The sequence below is a fragment of the Terrapene carolina genome, unplaced genomic scaffold (genome assembly GCF_002925995.2).
Source record: "Terrapene carolina triunguis isolate 2854851 unplaced genomic scaffold, T_m_triunguis-2.0 Scaffold88, whole genome shotgun sequence".
Taxonomy (NCBI): Eukaryota; Metazoa; Chordata; order Testudines; family Emydidae; genus Terrapene; species Terrapene triunguis.
In genome coordinates this window covers 44,300,224-44,316,538 of record NW_020664439.1, presented here as the reverse complement: position 1 = coordinate 44,316,538, position 16,315 = coordinate 44,300,224, and the positions used below count along the sequence as shown (strand labels likewise).

At 50.2% G+C, this 16,315-nt stretch overlaps 1 long non-coding RNA gene across 1 annotated transcript; it reads right to left on the bottom strand.

Annotated features, from left to right (window-relative positions):
• Positions 1–1,082: 1,082 nt before the first annotated feature.
• LOC113406248 lies at positions 1,083–4,748 on the bottom strand. The gene is made up of 3 exons (XR_003899791.1): positions 4,446–4,748; positions 1,281–1,458; positions 1,083–1,201 (listed from the first exon to the last, which is right to left on the bottom strand). It is a non-coding gene; the product is annotated as an uncharacterized LOC113406248 (long non-coding RNA).
• Positions 4,749–16,315: the final 11,567 nt, after the last annotated feature.

Sequence of the window (16,315 nt, the reverse complement as noted above, 5' to 3'; positions counted from 1 at the left end):
CTTCCTGACTCCAGAAGGGCACAGAGTAGCTTTCAAGTGAGTCTTTGGAGCCTGAATTGTGGAAGAAACAGGAAAGGAATTTAATTTTTTTTTTTTTTTTTTTTTTGTAGTTGAAGAAATGAGAGAGCTCAAAGGTTCTGTGGCATCTGGTTGGAGATATGGGGAAGGACTGAACATTCAGCAAAAACACCAAAACCATTGAAAATGAGATCGTGACAAGACAAGTGGAGGAGAGGAAGTCATCCCAATAAATGAAGCAGAAGTAGAGTGCGCTGTGGCTGTGACTACACTGGCATTTTCCTTTATGTCCGTCACCTTTCCACTAGCACAGGGGCAGCTCCCCTGGTGGGAGGAATAGTAGGAGCACTAGAAGAATGGGTGCTGACATTTTAACTAGTATCGCCTAACTTTGCTCAGGTCAGGTTTAGGCAACGTAGTGGTTGAAGCACAGGCGGCCTATTCACACTTGCATTCCTACAACTATAGATGCCCCATGCTTTTAGTGCTGGGTTCATTTCTCCATAATGACCAATGATAGCAGACTTTACCTAGACAAGGCCTGTAGGGAATTAAAAGTGTCACTGATTCAGGATCTGGGATTTGCTATTTTCAATCCCAGACCAGGGATTTTAAAAAGTGACATAGCCAAACCAAGGGACCAGTGAGAGCTTTTGAGACTAGTGTCTGGCGAATCACCAACCCTAGAAAATGTTTGATATCTAACAAGTGGGATACCATCTAAGAGCTGGGATTCAGAGCATATAAAGTATCTGCTTCTAGCCCTGGCAGATGAGAGGATACTGAACCTCAGCAATTACCTCATTCTGATTACCAACCTGTTTTTTTGTTTTGTTTTTGCCACTTGAATGTAAACACTATTTTCGTGTCTTGAGAACCACTAACAAGAAACCAACCCTGTAAGCAAGCTGAAAGCTGAGAACTTGTGCAAAGAGGGAGCAAAGTCAGCTCGGAACAGCTGGCCTCCAAAGATGCAGAAAAAATCAGGAGCAGAAGTGTGCCAGAGATGGAGAGCTGCAGACGGGAGGGAGATGAAGCTTAAAACAAACCAAGTTACCGTCTGATCTAAGCCATTTGGATTTGATAAATGGAGTGTCACCAGGTTATCCAGAAAATCCAAATTCAGTGTAGGGAAGTGATGGCCTTTATCCAGCTGTTTACACCATCTCCATCACTATAATATCTGAGCACTTGCATCCACCCACTGAAGCACTAAGTAATTCTCTGCAACATGTGCTCTGAGTTACATTACCTGAACTTACCAGAACTTCAGTCTCTTGGGTAGAAACAAGCAGACATCGCTTAGTGCTTCAGCAGTTCTTCCCAATTAAAACTCATATGCTAGTTTAAGCATTACTGCAAACGTGGCTTGGATCACCAGTACAATATCTCCTTTTAGAAGCGCACCACAAACCATCAGTGGAAAGCCTTGTAACACAACTGCACAAAAATAAAATTGGGCTGCAGCTTTAATGTTGTCCAGAGCCTGGACAAAGCCAAGCAATATCAGCTACACAAAGAGGAGGAGATGGGACAGTGGGTTAGTTCAATTTCCCTCTGCTGCACGACTAGCTGCAAATTCTGCGCAAGGCCCTAAGTGGACATGAGTTGGAGGCCGTGCTCCTAGTCCAAGGAAATTTGTCCACAAAGGAGAAAATGTAATTTAACTCAGTGTGGGCTGATTGACAGGGTCCATCAACAAACCTAGTTTTGGAATAGTAGGAGATGCTGCAGGATAGTAGAGATGCATAATGAAGCACTTCTAGTGCTTACCTAGTCTATAAGGGTTGCCACCAGTCTCAGCCTCACCCCATCTCTCCACATCCTGCAAGACTTCAGAACAGAGTGCAATCCCAATATTTCATTCAGGTAGGACGATGCATGAGAACGCATCTTGCTTGACAACTTTAAAAGCTGGAGGCCACCTGCACGCTGCTTAGTTCTTTGTTCTTGTGCAACTCACTGTTCAGTGAGTTACTCGTCCCCCCCGTGAGCACAGGCCCCAGGGGATATTACTCTGCCACAGCAGCTCCCCGATAGGGAATTCAGTTCAAGCTGCAGAGGCTCATGTGTACAGTTCTGGAGGCCCCAGGTTCAATTCCGGTAACACGGCTTGTTCTTTCACTTCCTCACTATGTGGTGTGTTCAGCCACAACACAAATGACAGGATTGAGAAATTCGTTTCCTTTTCCTTGAGTCAACCAGGAGACCTATGACCATCTGTCTGGCCTGAGGCACCCTAGTTCCCACCAGCTCCAATAAAAAGCACAAGCCCTGGGGAGAGCCGAAGGGACTGCAATCATCAGCTTGTTCCCGGTTTTTTTAAATCCACTTTAAGGTGCCTGATATTTTATTAGAACTGAATGTTCAGTTTCTGACCTGTCTGATTCCACAGAAGATTCCTCAGAGCTTCTGCTATGAGTTAGATTCTGCTCACTGATAGAGGGGTGTCCGATCACTCTCTCAGCCCCCAAGAACCAGTCCTGGCTATTATGCAACTCATTTCAGGAACACCACTCAGTAAGTTGTAACAGCACGCTAGGGACTTGATGTTCTTTTGGACTCACCCATGTCCAATGTGCCAATGCCAGAACACCAGCCTAATTTACACAGATATCAACGGGTCCTGTAATTGAAGTGCAGCACTGGAAAGGATCTTTGTGTGCTGTGTAGGCTGGATTGGATTTGTCAAGTGACAGAAAGGTCACTTCTGCTTTCCTACAAGCCGGGGAGTTTAACAGCTAGGGATAAACCTTGTGATAAGAAGTCATTACAAAGGTGGCAGTTGTGTCATGGTAAGAAATGGGAAAGTCACAATTTTAATTTAAGAGAAACTGTGGCACATACTGTACTACTGAGACATTTGCAATGGGAAATTAGAAGAGAGTTACCACCACACTTTACAGGTGTTTTATGCTATTAAAATTTAATTAACCGTTTCAAATTCTTGCAAATCCAGATTCTGCTACACTGGCCATCTCAGAGGCTCAAAACTGGGATCTGAGCTCTCTCTGCAGAGGGCCCATCGGATGCAGAAAATCTTCTGTAAGAGATTAGAATGACCATGGATCTCATTGCTTTCAGAACAGAGTGCAAGACTGCCCTTCCCCATAACTTTCTCACAGTACGAATATGTAAACATAAAACATGATTATGCACCACTCTTCCCGCAGGGACAACAATCAACTTTCACATAAGCCACTCCAGTACTAAGGGGGATGAGTGCAGGACAGATACAAAGTCCCAGTGGGGCAGGCAGAAAAACAGTTACACACACACCATCAAACAGTGGAATTTTCACAGCAAGCTAGTTTCCAATTTCATGCTAGAGTTAAGATCTTTCAGGAGCTCAGCTTTTTCATGAGGGACCTGATGGTCCCTGCAACTTGCACCCCTTAGATGGGAAGTATTAACGACTACTATGTTAGCCACCTTGCAAGCTGGTGGGTTACACTAATTGGGATTTGCCCCAAGCCCTTGTTAAGCCAAGTGTCATGAGGAGGTAAGGGGATGAGATCAGATCAAAGCAATCTGCCCCTCAGCTCACAACTGAAAACCAACCCAGAACTCTTTAAACAAATAAAATGTGGGGGTAATTCCACTGATTTCCAAGGCCCTAGGTACTATGAGGACACATGAGATCCAAATTATGCAGTAGGGACCCCAAATAGTGCACCAAGCCCTTTCTCCTTCACCCCCCCCCCATCTAATCCAATCAGGGCTCTGTGTGTAACTGGTGTATTCCAATATTAATTTTTTTGTATGCTTCTCCCGATGTTCAACATTCCTTATGCTGCAGATCAATGTATCTATGCTGTATAAGGTGGGGAAGGGGGGGAAGCAAGAACTGTTTGGACATGGAGCAGTTGGGGTTTTTGACACTCATGAAGATATGGAAGCTGATTTTGGTGTCCAAGAGGGATCTGATGGTTTTAGAGCTGGGGATGGGATCTATCCCCTCTTTCTCTCTCTCTCTTTCAAGCAGCAGCCAGCAGAGGAACTAAAACTGGAAGGAGGGAGTTTGAATTCCTTGTTCCCCACCCCAGCAACTTGCTGCTTCACTGCGTACCTCCCCTGACATCTGCCCTTATATGCAAAATTGACACGCACATACAGTAGCTGGATGTTTATGCAACAGTGATCAGCCATGTGAAATAGTTCATGCTAGCACTCAAACTGGCATCATGTTTCAGAATTAAACCCCCCACTGGAATGAACTGGGCAGCTCACACTTCTTCAGAGCTGCAGACTCAGGCAAACATCACAGCATTGGTTTAGTATCTTCCCAACCATAAAGGCCAAGGATTACTACTTTTGCTCAAATGAAAGCTAAGCATCTGAAGCACAGTTATGTGGCAATTTAAAAATAATCCACAATTTTGCAGCAATGTAAGTCACAATCACATTACGCACAAGGCTCTGCTTACCTCATATTACTGGAATATTTCTCTGTGCTTATTCATTTCTCTGTGCCTTTTGGTTTTAGCCAAGCGCAGAAGTCTTGCAAGAGACTGTTCTCACTGTATCAATCAGGTCTGTGTTAGAAAGCTTTGGTATTGTGAGATTTCCAGTTTAAAGTGAATATGTAAAGAAAGGGAACCTCACTACTACAGTTCACCCTGTTCTAGTATTTAGGTCAGGCAGTAAGGAACACGGCAGAGCATTCCATCCAACTTTACCTTGCCTCAAGAGCCCTTTCCTTATTGTGGAAGAGATAATGCACTGGTTAAATCCAGCAGCCACGAGTTTGAAACTATTTTTGACTGGGATCAGATTTAATGGAATCAGAAGGTCAACGATTGCAAAGTCAAGAGTAAAATTAAATATAGGGAACAAGCCCAGAGCAGTTCATCTGTACGAAGTGTGGGACTGTTTGATCTCTTTAGAAAACCTGATAACTTCAAGGACAAAACATATGTTAAACAACAGGAGTGGAGCAGCCTCTTAACAATAACTGACCCTGTATTTAATACTGCTCATGCCAGATCCAGGGTGACTGCTAAATTAGACGTCTGTTCCACAGCTAGAGTTTGATGTCTGCACATTCTTGCAGGCAAGGAATGGACAAGATTTAAGGCTTAGCCACCTCTAGCTGTTGGTTAGTAAATGGACAGAATTACAGCCTAACAAGGCTAAAGCAAAAAGGGACAGATATGCTTGTCTTGAAATTGGATTGGACGCTTCAGATTCAAACCCTACCCCCTTCTTCCCCCCCACTCCCCATGGTTCTGGGATGTGGAGTGGGAGTTTTGGTTCGGGACACATATCTAGCACTCAGAAAACATAGGGCGCACCTCCCCCCCCCAGATCTGCCTATGTTTTTTTCCACTTGGCAAATGTACATTGCAAGGACAAAGGTCATGTCAATGGACAGGTCCCAAGAGACCACGTTCCTGGATTTGTTTTCAACTCTGTATTCTGGCAGGTTGTATTTGCACTGGAACCAGCCAGGGCTCAAAACACAATTCCAGCCTAGGCGACTCCCTCACTATTGCCAAATACAAGCCCTGGCTGCTATTAGTTGAGAACTAGTCTCTAGATGGAGGAGCAGTTGGAATCCTTGGCCAGAGATAATGCTACAAAAGACTCCACCGACTCCTGAGGTGCCTACAATCTCAGTCCTGCTGCCTGTACCAGGGTGCTCCTCATACTCTTGTTCCAGCAGGACCAGAAGACAAGAGTCCCTGGTTAGACAAGCCGGGGGTGTTCATGCTTCTGGAGGCGCACAGGGACAATCGAAGCAGCAGCTAGTTTCCTTAGCTAGGTCATGTCAGCATGTGATTTTGTAACCAACAGCGGCTTTCCTCAAATCAGCAGAATCACTTCCGGGCCCCATCAATGTGATAGAGCAGGGGTTCTCAAACGTCATTGCACCGCGATCCCCTTCTGACAACAAAAATTACACACACACCCCCAGGAGCGGGGAACGAAGCCTGAGCCCGCCCGAGCCCTGCCGCCCCAGATATGTGGGGGTGGGAGGGCGGCAAGGGCAAAGCCAAAGCCGGAGCCCCACCAGGCTTGTAACCTGAGCCCCACCGCCCAGGGCTGAAGCCCTGGGGTCCCAACCCACTTTGGGATCCCAACCCCCAGTTTGAGAATTGCTGTGATAGATGTTCTGGAAAAACACTAATAAAATACAGATTCAGCCAAACCAGCCCCATGGGACAGTGTGTGCAGGGAGAGGACTTCCCCCTTTCTCCCTCCCTGCCAGGGTTATTTTCAAATTTAGAAAGATAAAGAACAAATAAAAATAGGCAAGAATTAAAGTGACCAGTGGCAAGGAAAAAGCCAGGCCCATCTATATTAGCCAACTGCAGGATCAGGGTCTAAACCTCATATCCTAGATTTGGTATGAAATCAGCCATTTTTTGCATTATTTTTAAAGTTACTCTAGATACTTCAGTGCATACTGAGTTTATTTCATTGTTCCTCTTTGCCGCCGTTTTAACCCTTTGTCACTTTCCTAGGAAGATGAACCCTCCAGCCCCTTTTCACCTTAGGGTTGTCAACTTTTTAATAGCACAAAACCAAACACTCTTGCGCCACCCCCAGTCTCACCCCTTTCCTGAGGCCATGCCTCTGCCCCACCCCTTCTTCAAGGCCCCACCCCCTGCTCACTCCATCCCCCTCCCTCCATCGCTCTCTCCCCCACTCTCACTCGGCTGGGGCTGGGGGTTGGGATGCAGGACGGGGTGAGGACTCTAGCTGAGGGTGCTGACTCCAGCGTGGGCCAGAAATGAGGGGTTCAGGGTATGGGAGTGGGCTCTGGGTTGGGGAAGGAGGTTGGAGTGTGGGAGGGGGTGAGGACTCTGTCCGGGGGTGTGGGCTCTGGGGTGGGGCTGAGGATGAGGGGTTTGGGGTGCAGGAGGGGGCTCCAGGCTGGGAGTTGGGTTGCGGGTTCTAGCCAGGCAGCACTTACCTTGGGTGGCTCCCGGAAGCGACTGGCATGTCCCTCCGGCTTCTAGGCTCAGAGGGCAGCCAGGTGGCTGGGTGTGCTGCTCCTGCCTGCAGGCACCACCCCCACAGCTCCCACTGGCCGTGGTTCCCAGTCAGTGGGAGCTGTGGAGCCAGCACTCGGGGTGGGGGCAGCGTGGGGAGACCTGCTGGCCACCCCTGCGGCTAGGAGCCGGACATGCTGGCTGCTTCCGGGAGCCACACGGAGCCAGGGCAGATAGGGAGCCTGCCTTAGCCCAGCTGTGCTGCCGACCAGACTTTTAGTAACCTATTAAAATCTCCCGGATTGCTTTCAGTCGTCACTGGAAGATCAATGCCGATTCCGGTAGACTCCCAGCCAATCCGGGGGAGTTGGCAACCCTACTTCACCAACCCCTCGAAGCACATTGAGGGCTAAGGCCTTCGAACTAGCTTCTCCTCTCAGCTCTCACCACAGGCACCTTCCACCATGCCCACCCCCAAGGCTTTTGGTTGCAGCAGGGCTGTGATGTCACTGTGTGCCTGCTCGGAGCCCACCCCATGGGCAGGGGAGAAAGGGGCTTCCTGCCCCACACATCACAAAATGTGCCCTGTCCCATCTTCAGCAGGGACCGGGCTATGAGCCTTGCAGGAGGCAGATTCAGTGGACACAATAGGGTGAGCCCATTCGATCTGCTGGTCGAACTGCTGCATTAATTCTTACGCCTCCGTGCTCACCGGCACAGCAACATACCTCATGAAAATCTGGCCCTGAGCCCAGGGCTTAATTTGTAATGAAAGAGGTGCCAGGGCTCAAGCATTTTTTACTTTCATAACTGATGCAGCAGGCCCAGAGGTGCCGGGGCTAGGAACTGCCAAGCCCAGAGGTGCCGGGGCTCTGAACGGGCACAAAGTAAGCCCTGCCCAAGCTTCATGGGCAAGTGCTCAGCACCTGGCAGCTCCCATTGTGACACCTACGGCCTGATTTGTCAAGAGCGCTCACATGTACCCAATATGCTGAGTCTTAGGAAAAATCCAGCCACTTCTTTAGGGAGAGAGAAAAACAGGCTCTTTTGAAACTCGAATCCTAATTGTGGGTGCCGAGTCCTTCTGAAAACACAGGCCTGTTTTTACAGCAACCACCAGCAAAAACCTCTAGCTAGTGCAGGAGGCAGCAGCAGCCGCCTCCTTCCCAGGCTGAGCAGCCAGGACAGCCCTACACCTGCCTTGCACTCTTCCCTGGCTATGCCTGAAGTGCAGCATGATTTTTAGACTGGCCCGATTCACTTTGGAGACCACAAGAACATTTTTCTGGGCCGCCTCCTGACCAGCACCTGGGTTCTGAGTAGAGGAGTGGCAGAGCCCCAAAACCCCTATCAGATAGCACTGGTGTGTTACCAGCTGAACCAGCCACTCAGGGTATGTCTACACTGCAATTAAAAACCTGGAGTTGGCCCATGCCAGCTGATGCCGGCTAAGGGGCTGTTTAATTGCAGTGTAGATGTTCAGGCTCAGGCTGCAGCTTGAGCTCTGGGACCCTCCCACTGCACAGAGCCCTGGGGGTGGGTGGATGGGGTCACAAGGTTATTTTAGGGGGAGGGATCACAGTATTGTCACCCCTTGTCTGCCTTCAGAGATGGGCAGCTAGAGAGCAGCGGCTGTTGGCTGGGCGCCCAGGTCTGAAGGCAGCGCCCCGCCAGCAGCAGTTTTGAAGTGTCAGGACCCCTACAATGACAACACCGTTAAATTTCAGATTTAAATCACTAAAACCATGAAATTTACTATTTTTAAAATCCTATGACCATGACATTGACCGAAATGGACTGTGAATTTGGTGGGCCCTACTCATAATTTACCAAGGCTGCCAGTTCACAGGGACAACAGTGAAACCAGACAGCCCCTTCTGCTAGTCTCTTGTGCTGACCCACTCACTGGGAGTCCCGAGCAGGTCTGGGCTCTCCTTGCACCACTGCCTCACTACAAACATCACAGAATGGAGCGGGTTGGGTGCCTGCAAAGACACTTCAAAATCCTAGAACCAGCCCTGAGAGCGATGCCTCTGCTCCGGAGGATGAAAGTTAGTACAGCCGAGCCAGGCTGGCCCAGCCGCTTAACTGTGCTCTTGTATCTCCTAGGGATCCAGGGGCTTCCATTTCCCCAGCCTGGTAACTTAGCTGCAGGAGCAGGTTATCCCAGGTAGCCCTGCTTGGCATGACAGACAGACTTAGGAGCCCCATCATACCGTGCAGTGTAACAGAAGTGCCCCATGGAGCAATCCCAGTAACTGGGAGGAGAACCTGATGGGGTTCTATAGGAGGATCACAAACATTGTCAGGCGTGTCAGTCGGTGGCGTTGGCTAAGAGGAAATATATGAATTCATAGACGGTTACACAGAAAGATCACATGTGCCAGCTAGGGCTCCCCGCACTTTGCACCTTCACTCCCCCGCCCCCAATAATGGCCGCTTGGGAGGTGTAACCCAGAGCTCAGATTGGGTGAACGTGGGTTTGTTCTGCAGCATCCGGGGCTATCGGAGGGGTTTTTGGAATCGCTGCACAGTCTGGAAGTCACTGCTTGAGCCGTCAGCTGTGTAAGTCTGTGGCTCTCAACCTATCCAGACTACTGTGCCCCTTTCAGGAGCCTGATTTGTCTTGCACACCCCCAAATTTCACCTCATTTCAGAACTATTTACTTACAAAATCAGATATAAAAATACAAGTGTCACATCACACTATTACTGAAAAAAAACTGCTGACTTTATAATTTTTACCATACAATTATAAAATAAATCAATTGGAATATAAATATTGTACTTCCGTTTCAGTATCGAGTATACAGGGCAGTATAAACAAGTCATTGTCTGTATGAAACTTTAGTTTGTTCTGACTTCACTAGTGCCTTTTATGGAGCCTGTTGTAAAACTAGCCAAACTATTTAAAACTATGTAAAACTATTTAGTTGAGCTGACGTACCCCCTGGAAGATCTAGGCGTATCCCTGACTGAAAACCACTGGTGTAAGTGACTCAGACAAGACTCAACTCAGCAGAGGCTTCTGCAGCTAGGCAGTTGCCTTGTGTTTGATCAGGATAGCATTAAAAGCTCTGGCCCGTGCAGCTACCCAGAGCAGCCAGAAGGCTTCAGACCAGCCACCCATCTGGGATTCAGAGGGACGCTAGCAAGTCAGCATGTGTTTGTTACTCACCAGCACGCCCTCTTCAAGGCTGGACAGGGACATTTCCCCTCTGGCCTGGTGACATTCCATTTAATAAACAGGGCTCCTCCTCACAGTAGAGCGGAAATTAACCTGCCTCCCATTGCAATTGGTTAACTGCTTGGCAGCCGCGTGCCTCTGTACAGCAGCCAGCCACAGGTCACCCTCTCTCCAGGCAGGTACACTTGACAGCAGTGAAGTTAACAGCTGTGATGGTGCAAGCAGCGATGTGGCTCTGGGGATGGGGTGTCTGGATTGGCTCATCCTCTCTGTGCAGCAGAAAAGCAGAGAGATGGTCAGAAACTGTGACCTTAAAATATACATAGAACCACGGCTACAGGATGCAACAGATTGGAAAATAGATGTAGCAGCTGGAGGACCTGTCCATCCACCCTCTTTGAGAAGGGGAGCAGGTCAGATGGTGGGCCACAAGGACTTGGAATGGAGTAGTCCCAGCGTGGTGCAAGGAACAGTCTCTCTCTACACCCAAACTGGCAGGTGGCACAGAAGTCTGATCCTGCTACTGCATGGTCTAGTGGCTAGAGCACATGGCTGGGAATCAGGAGATCTGAGTTCTAGTCCCAACTTGGCCAAGATTACATGACCTTGGGCAACTCACTGTCTCCCTCTTCTGCAGTTTCCCCAGCTGTGACACAGGGATAATGCTTCAGCATGGCACTGTGGGACCCCTAGAGGAAGCTTCTGGACAACTGGAAGGTACCTCCAGAGAGAGCAAGTGGGTTTCTTTGTTCAACACAGTAGCTGCTCCCAGAGGACTGCCTCCACTGCTGCTAACCTCCAGCAGCATTACAGTAACTCTGCTCAGGGCAGGGACAGGGAGAAACCAGGGCTGCATTAGCAACATTAATTTTACATGAAGCAACAAAATTTACAGGAGAAGTGGTCCTGGGAGACCAGCAGGTACCATTATCCTGGAGCCCGGCTGGCGTGGGAGTGGCCAAAGCTGAAGAACAAGGACAAAGCCGTTGAAGTAAGATGGACAGCAGGCACTGCCGTTCCTCCAGGAGCGAAAGATGCTCTGCCCCACTCCTGAACTGGAGCCAGGAACTCTTCCCTTTTCCAAAGCCCACACCCCTGAGGATGGACCAGAGCCCACTCCCAGTGTCCAGCCCAGGGAAAGGGCTGGCCTACCAGGCCACACCTGAGGAATGGGGCATCGGAAGAATTCAGGATTTTACAGAACTTTTACAATCAGCTCGTTTGACCTCTTGCATCACACAGGCCAGACAGTTTCATCAGTAACGCCTGCATCCAGGCCCATAGCTTCTGGCTGAGCTACTGCATCTCTTTCAGAGAGAGTCAGTCTTGATTTAAATACTGCCAATGCTGGAGAATCCAACACCTCCCTAGGTAAGTGGGTCCAACGGTGAATTACCCTCACTGTTAAAAATGCATACCTTAGTGCTCGCCTTTGCCTAGCCACAGCTGCCAGCCACTGGATCTCAGAATGCCTCTCTCTGCTAGGTGAAAGAGCAGTCTGTGATCAGAAATCTTCTCCCCACCTAGGTATTTGTTGCCTGATCAAGTCTATCTCTGGGATAAATTTAATAGTTGAAGTCTCTTGATTCTCTCATTATAAGGCCCTTCGGTGGGAATAATGCCATTCATTTTCCATCTAGTTACACTGAAAGCACTTTGGGGCTGGGACCCTACTTTGCTATGAGTTCGTACAGCCCCTAGCCCAACGGCACCCCAATCCAGATGGGGGCCTCTTGTACGACTAGCACAGACAAACGGACCAGAAAGCCAGGTAGCAAAGGTGCTGTAGAATAAGGGGACTGCCTTGTGTGACTCACAGGACCAGGAGAACAAGAGATGGAAGAGCCCAATTAAGTCCCAGCTGGTCTCTCTCAGGCCAGGACATAGCTGCAGTTTGAATTTAAGATTGGGAAAGAGAAACAGGAGAAAAAGCAGAAGGGCAGCAAGATAGTCCTGGGGAAAACAGTGTCCCACATAGCTTGGGGGATGCAGGAAGAGAGATAAAGGAGCAGCCCCATGCCTGTTTCTGTAATTACAGGTACAACCCAAGTACACCTCTGTCTCTGGGGTCACACCTGGACCTTTAAGAGATGCAACGCTCTCCACACACAGCTGTGTGGCTAGGGCTGTCCTGCTGCCTCCACAAGTTACAGGGTAGCCACTTAAGGGAGCAGCAAGGAATCACAGGATTGTCCGTGGGAAACTTACTTTGTTTGGCTGCCAAAGGGAAGTATCTATCTTCCCCCACTACAGGCCTCTGAACTGCTGGGCTCCAGAGAACAAGTATAATGTTCTGTAAAGATTTGTAACAGCTGCCACCCCCCAGTTTCCTTAAGCCCTAAACTGCTCTGTGCACTGGCCTTTTAAAGCATGTGTGGCTGGGTGCTGGAGCAGGGCCAATTGGCAGCACCTGTTCTCAGCTCCACACCTGAGCAAAGTCCTGTCTGAGTCAGAGATAGGGGAGCTTTTTAGTCCCCAGTTCTCTGCTCTCCTGGCCTCACAAGGGGCTGAGTGGTGCGGGGGAGAGAATAAGGATATAACTTCACTGCCGCAATAGCCTGGGGTGGGACCAGGGTTGGCCAGTTCAGCCCAGGTGTGAGCAGCTGCCCTTGCAAAGCTACACCTGAGTTACTGTGTCCTGACTGTTGCTGCACTTGCTAGTGTGTGTTGCTAGGACTTCTGAGGGCGCAACCCATTGTCCTTAACGCGGCGGGGAGCTGAGCCGCTCAATGGCCCTTTCCCAGTGACTTGCACCTAGTGAGGAGCTGGGGAAGGGAGCGCATCCAGTGACTTGTAGGGGAGCTTGTCTGGGCACAAGGCAGGGAATGGTGGCAAGGCATGAGAGGACCAGAGCACGCAGATAGTTTAGCCTGTGTACGCGCTGCCACATGGGTGCATTACCAGAGTGCAAGCAGAACCCTGGCTCTAACCCACCCCCTAGCCACATCAGCTACCCCAGAGTGAAGGTACCATCCTGTTTACACAAGAGAGTTGTGTGTGTGGACAGGAGGGGGGTTAGGAATAACACCTGGATAAGAGCCCCAGGTAACTCTCCAGTGAATAGAGACCCCAAAGAGAAATTACCAATTAGGCCAAGACCTTGAGACGGTTTGTTAAATCTACAGGAACAGTTTAATGGGAAAAACATAGGTCTGGATGATCTGTATGTCGCTGAGCAGAGCAGTCCTGTCACATGTTTGTCCCATGCTCTACTGCTAGGAAAAAAGCCCACTGGGCATTTCTCAGCCACTAATACAAAAAGCCCCATGTGTAATCTGGGATAAGCCAGGTCAGCTAGTAGCAAAGTTCTCTGGTTACCCGTTCTCATCGCCAGCTCCCTCTCAACTCGCTTATAACATGCTAAGAGTCATTGCACTGGGAGCAGCAAAGATTAGGCCTGCTACCCATCCTTAGCAAGGGGGGGGGGGAGAATCCTAGAAGCATCCAGACAGATTAAACTAAGCGATAGCCCCTGCAGTGTTGATAGTGTTAAAAAAATCAAAACGTTTGATTCTCTTCCTGCATCACCTCCTCCCCAAGGATTACTAGGATAGCTACACCCAGCCCCATAGCACTGCACAGGAGGCAGCCAACACCCATAGCCCTAGGAACTGGGGGCAGGGAGGACATTAAAACCAAGGTCATAAAGGCACGACAAGGCTAATCTTGTGTGGTTAAAGTACAGGACCGGGAGCCAGGAGATTAATTCAGTTCCTGGCTCTGGCTCTGCCTTGCTTTCTGATCATGAACAAGTCAGGTCTTCTCTCCATGACTCAGTTTCCCCATCTGTGATTTCAGGCCGTCCTCTGAAGTTAAGTTCTGGGCCCCTTGGAATGAGATCTCTGAGCCATGTACGCACAACGCTGAGGATTACTGGGGTGTGTGTGTGTGTTGATATTGGTGCCAAGTCGCCCTCTCCTTTGAACAAGGTGCCCTGCAGCGGAGGCGGCATCCAGGACTTTGCAGGGCTCAGAAACGCACAGACAGCTTTGGCTTGACCACGCCCTGCCACCCGGTTTCTGCTCCGCAGGTGACAAAAGCCGGAAGGACAGCAGCAGTGCTGCCTGCATCCTGAACTGACAAATCAGGTGCCAGCGGCTGTTAGAACAGAGTAAATGGGGAAGTATTGCTCTCGTCCTCAGCATCCCCGAGACAGCTCAGAGACCTGGGGTCTGTTTCCAGGGCCTCGCTCCTTGGGCTAAAGGGCAGGCAGAGCCAGGGAGGACCTCTGCTCCCCCAAACAAGAAAACTAGTAGGGCCGCTTCCTCCCGTAGGGGAAGTGAAACAGCCCTGCCTTTGAGACAGAACAATAGCTCCAACTACTGGCTGACAGGCGAAGGGTGAGTGCTGCGGTCGGGTGAGATAAAGATGTGCCATGGGGGATAGTCAGGTTTTGACAAAAGGCAGTAAGAGGCAAGTCCCCAAGTCCGAGCTGATTACGAGAGGGGCGCGAGGGCTGGAGAGCAGCTGCACTGAGTGGGCTCTCCTGGGAGAGTCTGTTTCCCAGACTCTAGGGAACAAGGGAACTGTTCTGTCATTATCCCAGACAAGCCTGTCTTCAACCAACTCCTCTGGCTCCCCGCTTGGCTGGCTCTGGTGACGCTGAATGGGAAAGACAGCCCAGACTTGCCCTGTTTCTCTAACCCTCTGCAGACCTGTGGCAGCTGAACGCATGCAGCTCATCTAGCATTGGCCTCCCCGGTCCTCTCCCAGGATGTAACGACTGTGGGCACCAGCACCCTGTCCTCCGCTGCTCCCACCTCTGGAATCTCAGACGCTGTGTCTTTTCAGGCTCTCCTAATGAGGTCTCATAGACTCATAGACTCATAGACTTTAAGGTCAGAAGGGACCAATATGGTCATCTAGTCTGACCCCCTGCATGATGCAGGCCACAAAAGCTGACCCCCCCACTTTCCCTTGCCCAGACCTCAGATCCCCTCCATTGTGTATTAGTGAAATCCAAACTTCCCCAGGGCTTTCTTCACACCTGCTTAGAGAGCACTCTTCCAAGCACACCAGTGAGGCCTTTTCCCCACTCTGAGAATCCCTGCTGGCACAATCTATCCCAGATATGGGTGACGAGCCACAAGCGCCCCCACACTCCGCGGCCGGAGGAGCCCCGGCCAACCCCACCCCCGGAGTGCCGGGCCGGCTCCAGAGCCAGGCTGAGCTGCTGGCCCAACTCCCCTCCTCCCCCCCGCCCCAGCGGCGCCGGCTTCAGGTAGAGAGGAAGGGCGGGGCCTCGGGACCCAACATGGGTCAAGGGAGGCTTAGCCTGCCCTGGCCTATGATACCCACCGCCCATGCTCCCAGAGCCTATCCAGTTAAGACAAAGGAGGCTGAGCTGGTGTTATAGTGGGACGTTTGCCCCCTTCTTTCCCCCTCGCTCTTCGTGGGACTGGGAGACACATCCAGGATCTGTAATTCTCAGGGGTCAGAGACAGACAGAGGCTTTCAGTTAATTCAGCATTGTTCTAACAAAGCAAACCAATCGGCTCTCAGGCTGAAGCCTGGTTTGCCGAGGTTCAGTGCAGAGCCAAGTGCATAGGCTGTGAAGGCCAGACACAGCATGAGAGGGCCCTGGGGCAGGGCGCCCTTCACACCACTCTGGGTTCCCTTTTCCTGGGAATGCTGCAGGGACAGCTAGCTCTGTGGTGAGATGCAGGTCTGGAGACATAGGTCAGGAGCGGAGAGGCGAGTTGAAGGGTAGCTGAATCCATGTGAGCATAGTGGAGAGGATCAGCAAGCGGGTCAATGGAAGAGGGAAGTGCCCTTGACCACACTTGCCCTGGTGTGGGTCAGCACGCAGGAGCAGCTATGTTGATTGCTGAAGCAGGGCTGCCATTCTGAGTGGAGACATGGTCTCAGTAAATGATGCTTCAGCAATAAACTCTCAGTTAAGCAGGTGAAGAATCAGCAGAGCTGTGAAATAAAGTCTCTAGGGAGTAACAGTGAAATCACCCTTTCCATTGCACCAAGTTGCTTTCACGGGTGTCGAGACCATGGTCTGCAGGCAGATCCTGGCTGGAGCCCTGGGCAGATTTGCAGGGCAGCCAGACTCAACAGAACATCTGGCTCCAAGCAGGATGTGTGATTTCCTCCCGCAGGGCACTGACTTTCCCTGCACTAGAGGGAGGCAGATCAAGGCAGCTGACACCTTCAATATCAAAGC